Source organism: Amblyomma maculatum, chromosome 11 (genome assembly GCF_055883805.1).
Source record: "Amblyomma maculatum isolate TAMU_Amacu chromosome 11, ASM5588380v1, whole genome shotgun sequence".
NCBI classification, from domain to species: domain Eukaryota; kingdom Metazoa; phylum Arthropoda; class Arachnida; order Ixodida; family Ixodidae; genus Amblyomma; species Amblyomma maculatum.
This window is the reverse complement of record NC_139354.1, coordinates 140,673,280-140,679,279: the sequence shown is the minus strand read 5'-3', so window position 1 is coordinate 140,679,279 and position 6,000 is coordinate 140,673,280.

Genomic DNA, 6,000 nt, shown 5'->3' with positions numbered 1-6,000 from the left:
ATCACCGGCCTCCGACCTTGGCCTGACACCACCATCTCGGCGCCTACGACGCTCCCCTTCTTCCCGACGACCGTCGCCACCTCCGGGAAACTAGTGAGTACGGCCGATAGACGTGAGGTCGCAAATGATTCTAGCTTACCCATGCCTCTGCCCGTTTCGATGTTCAAGAATGTTCAAGAATTGAAGTGTTTGTGGACGATGTACTACGTGCTACACAGGCGCAACCATTCCTGCTATAAGTCTCGCTTTTAAAAACTACCTTGGGCGTCAAATTATGTTTGCTTGAGATAGTGCAACAACATTGTGTGGTGTTGGTGGCGAACCGCTTAACCCACTTGGAGTCTACCGTGATTCTTGTTACCGCCGGCCACACATTCCGAACTGAATTCGCCGTACTTGCTCGATCAATGCATGACGTAATTCTTGGACTCGGTTTCCTGGAACAATGTGGGGCAACTCTCGACTTTCGCAACGGAGACATTTCTGTGAGCAATCGAATTGAATCTGCTTTGCGTGAAAATTCGCGGACCAATCTAGCACGCTTTTGGTTTCGGACGACATATTAATTCCTGCAATGTCAGCAGAATTTATACGAGTTGTTAGTTCAAGTTGTGCCAGTGATTGGTTCGACGCTGTAGTTGAACCACTCGCCCTCAACTGCACGAATAAAAATATTCTGATTCCCCGCTGCATCACCTCAGTCATGAATGGCCATTCTTCTTTGCGGATAACTAGCTGCTCTAACGAACCTATTGTATTACCACGTGGTCTAAAACTTGCCAACTTTGACAAAGACACTTTTAAATCAGTGGCCGTGCTCAGCACAGGCAATTCCCAGCCTACCGCATGCTCAGAAGTAGATGAGACAAACTTTCTGGCCATGATTAACAAATCCCTGCCAACAAGTGACCATCACAGATTAGTGTAAGTTCTGGCGAAACATACTGCGACTTTCGATTTCTCTCGGGACTCGCCACCACGGATTCGCATTTCCCATACTCAGCACCGAATCAATACTGGGACTGCAGATCCAATCCGCCAGGAGCCTTATCATTTATCCCCAGCAGAGCGCCAAACAATCGAAGGACAAGTTCGTGATATGCTGCATAAGGGCATTATTCAGGAATCGTCTAGTCCGCTGGCTGCCAATGCGATTCTAGTCAAAAAGAAAGATGGCACATGGCGATTTTGTGTTGATTATCGACGGCTGAATACTGTTACCAAGAAGGACGTGTATCCCTTCAGACATCTTATAGTAGCGCGGACAAAAACACACACAAGACAGGGTACAGGACGAGCGCTACTATACGATGTGTGTGTTTTTGTTCGCGCTACTATAAGATGTCTGAAGTACTGCACCAACTAGGCCGACAACACATCTTACTGACGTGTATCCCCTGCCACGTATTGAAGACGCCATTGATTGCTTACATTCCGCCTCCTATTTTCCTCAGTTGACCTGCGATCAGTCTATTGGCAGATCCCCATGCACCCGGAAGATAAAGAAAAGACGGCACTCATCCCCCCAGACGGGCTGTATGAATTTAATGTGATGCCGTTTGGGTTATGTAACGTTCCATCCACGTTCGAAAGGTTCATGGATACAGTTTTGCGCGGACTGAAGTGGTACGTCTGTACATGTTATTTGGATCATGTAGTGACATTGGGGACTATTTTTCGTGAACACAACTGTCGATTAGAGATTGTCTTGGAGTGTATTGAGAAAGCTGGTCTGGTACTGAACTCCAAGAAATCTCATTTTGGAGAACGCCAGTCTGCAGTACTTGGACATCTCATAGACAAGGATGGAATCAGGCTGATCCGAAAAAGATCGAAGCTGTGACATGTTTTAAACCCCCGAAATCGTTAAAACAGCTCAGCAGGTTTTTGGGGCTTCGCTCCTATTTTCGGCGTTTTGTCCCGAAGTTTGCTGATCTAGCACATCCACTTACTTGTCTTCTGCAAAAAGATGTGCCTTTCAAGTGGACTGCCGATTGTGACTCCGCCTTTATTCGGTTAAAATTTATTTTGACATCAGGACCAGTACTACGCCACTTCTGTCCATCAGCTCCAACAGAACTTTACACTGAGGCCAGCGCAGTTGGAGTTGGTGCTGTGCTCATACAGCGCTACAATGAGAATCAACATGTCGTTGCATATGCAAGTCGTTCTTTGAGCAAGGCTGAGCGTAAAAACACAGTAACTGAACAGGAATGCTTATCTGTTGTATTCGGTGTGCAACGGTTTAGGTCATATCTTTATGGATGTGCATTTAAAACTGTGACGGACCATCATTCCTTACGTTGGCTTGTAAACTTTCGTGACCCCTGTGGACGCCTTGCGCGGTGGGCTTTGCGCCTTCAAGAATTCAATTTTACTCTGTATTTTAAGAGTGGTCGTAAGTACGGTGATGCTGACAGCCTGTCACGGTTGCCACTTGAAACTACTCATTGCGACAATGAGGCCTTGGATAAATATATAGCTGCTATCTCTACAAGTTTTCGCGATGTTGCTGAATTCAAGATTACGCACTGGCACCGCTTTTTGATGCAGCAAGTTCCCGGCACCCTCCGCCCTCATTCTGCATTCGTGACGGTCTACTACACAAGAAGAACTACTCGTCAGTAGGTGCGCGGTTTCTTCTGGTAGTTCCTACAAGTATTAGGTGTCAGGTTCTTCGGGTAATGCACGACGATGCCACAGCTGGACAATTGGGTTTCGCGAGGACATTGCACAGGACTAAGCAACGTTTTTATCAGCCGAAGATGCGTCAAACTACTCAACGTTATGTGAACAGCTGCCTTCAGTGCCAGCGTTTCAAACACCCAACCTGCTCACCGCCGGGTCATCTTCAGCCCATAACGCCACCACGAACCCCATTCGAACAGGCGGGAATTGACTTCTAGGACCATTTCCCTGTTCCTCAACGGAAACCGCTGGGTCATAGTGTGCGTAGACTACCTTACGCGGTACTGTGAAACTGCTGCTATACCGTCAGCCACTGCTTCTGATGTCTCGGCGTTCCTCCTACGGTCCAGAATTCTTCGGCATGGGCCTCCTCGTGTGTTAATAAGCGATCGTGGCCGACAGTTTACGGCAAAAGTTGTAGAACTTCTTCGCCTCTGCTCATCCCATTTTCGCCATTCAACTCCTTACCACCCACAAACAAACGGTCTTACCAAACGCACCAATCGGACGCTTAGCAATATGCTCGCAATGTATGTCGACTCCCGCCACAAAACCTGGGATGAAGTCTTTCCGTTTATACATACGCATTTAACACTGCTAAGCACAAAACGACAGGCTACAGTTCGTTTTTTCTTCTTTATGCACGACCTCCACGAAGCACTTTGGACAAGTTTTTGCCTTTCTCACTCTCTGCTGAAACTTCACTAGCGCATACTCTCTCTTTTTCTCCAGGAGCTCGTCAACTCGCTAGACTTCTATAAGCAGGACCTATATAAGGACCGCTATAAGCAACGCTACGACAAGCATCATCAAGATGTTAATTATGACCCTGGTGACTTGGTGGGCTTTGGACGCCGTTGCGTAAGCGCGGCTTGTCCCAGAAACTGTTGCACCATTATACTGGCCCTTTCGTGGTACTGGAACGCCTCAGCGCAGTAAACGTTGTAGTCTCTCGCCTGAACACCTAAGAGCGTCGTTCTCGGAAGACCCAAGTAGTCCAGGTGGCCCGCATGAAGCCCTTCTATCAACGTGCCGAATCTTGACTCTCCCGGCGGGCATCGTCTGCGAAGGGGGCAGTGTCACGCACTTCCCGCGGTCCTTATTGAAGGAAGATGAGGTTTGGCGGGATAAGCAGGACTAGGAAGCTGGGTCTGTGTGCTGTGGTGTGCTAATCTCCAGCATGTGCTAACATCTGTGTAAATAAACCGCGTAACAATATATATATATAAATATATATATATATATATATATATATATATATATATATATATATATATATATATATATATATATATATATATATATATATATATATATATATATATATATATATATATATATATATATATATACGAGGAAAGTCGAGGAAAGTGGCATTTGAAATGCTTTCTCTGCGGCCGCTGTGTGCTGCGAAACACTGCGGTCGAGAATCGGTGCACCGTTTAAAGTTAGATACTAAGGCTTAGTGTCGCCAACCTTTGGCGCTGCTTGCTGGTTATGCGATCGCCTACAGCTGGCACATTTCAAAAGCTACGTATAAATGTCGCATTATTGCACATCATATTCGCCACACATTGTTCTATTTTGTATATATCATTTAAAGAAATTGTGGCGAAAAATAACATTTCACACACAGGTTCTTTATGGAAGAAGTCTTCGTAAACTGTTGCTTGAAATGACAGTTTCGTACTTAGGCACATGCTCAGCCGGTGCGGTTGAGTGGTTACTGCACTCGACTACTGAGCCAGGGGACTCGAGGGAATTTCGGCCGTGGTGGTCCGGTTTTGGTGGAGACAGATTGCAAGACGCCGTTTACTGGGTCGTGTCAATACATGCTGAAGAATCCTGGACGCAGAAATTACCCGGAGATTTCCAGTACAAGGTCTGCAATGATCTCAGTTGCCTTCCCAACTCAAGTGTTATGGCTCTCATATGGCTCTCTGCGAACTAAATGCATTTTTGCTTCAGGCCAAAAGCATTAAAATGGCTCCCAGTATGGCGCTGACCCTCGTTACCTCTCTGGATGGCCGAAATTAAACACAAGCCAAAATCTCGTTCAGCTCGGAGCATTGGGACATATTTTGCCGTAGATAGCCTGAATATTATACCAACAGCGCCATCATTAACGATAGCTAATACGGCCGACGTGTTCATGTCTCCTTGGGGTTTTAACAGGGATCTCGGTTTCCAACAAGCACGCACTAATACGTTTTCGTTCAAGAGGCAGTTATCAGTCGTGAAACAAAATTAGTAGGTATGCTTCAGTGGCGAAGTCTTTATTTACGCTATAAGAGACAAATGTTTGACATGGCCAGAAGTCGCTAAGGTAAAAAGAAAACAGGTAATAATTTAAGGGACAGTTTGTTTTCTCACATGTCTCTAGAAAGTTGAAGTGCAAGTTGATAATGCTTTCTGGCTGTCCTCCTTGTTTCTTTTATAGTTTTTCCTGGTCAAGATTGTCGGCCGCCCTTTGTTAAACTGTGTTTGGTCGTAGTACAAGGCCCCTTGATTGTCACGTGAGTTTTGACATAAATTGTGCTGCGGTTTTCCTCGAAAATAAAGTTGTCAGTTAGCGCCTGTCCTGTCTATATCTGTGTTAGTTGTCCCCGTCTTTTTGCGCTATGTCTTCAAGAAGTGCGAGTTATTACTAAAATATTATAGTTCAGTTCATGAAATTAAGTACCTCATCAATATTTGAAAACATGAGCCGAAGGGGCACTTTTGATCTTGTAGTTAAGATGAAAATGAAATTTGGACACAAAAGTTTGAGAGTGTATCGCAACCTTCGTATAGGTAGACGGACGGATGTTCTAGATAAGAAAGGGATGGAATCGCATATAAAAAACGCCCCCTGCTATAGGAATAATTCGATGTTTTAAGGACTGTCTACCAAAGCTGTATTTTATTGCCTTCTTTGCCTCCTTTCAAATTAATTAACCACAAAACATTTGCTTGCAATGAGTGGTCTGCTTGAACATTACTCTCAGTTTTCCCTCAGTGGAGCATGAATAGCTATGTAGAGACTTTTGAATCGTGACTACTGTGCTGCTGCAGAGGGTGCGTTATTACGATATTTATCACCTTACTAAAAAAAAAGAAACGCTAACGTACTGGCGCTCGCTCCGTTCTCGTCGCATGATGCTATCTAATTAACAGCACATTGTGATTGCATGCTACAAGCCATCCCTTGGTTTCACATTTGCCTGCCTACGTCGATGTGCTGCGTCAGTCACATGATCACCTCTCCCGGCTTTTTGGTATGACGCGCCATATATTGCCGTAATCGATTATGCTCCAAGAACACGAAGGAAG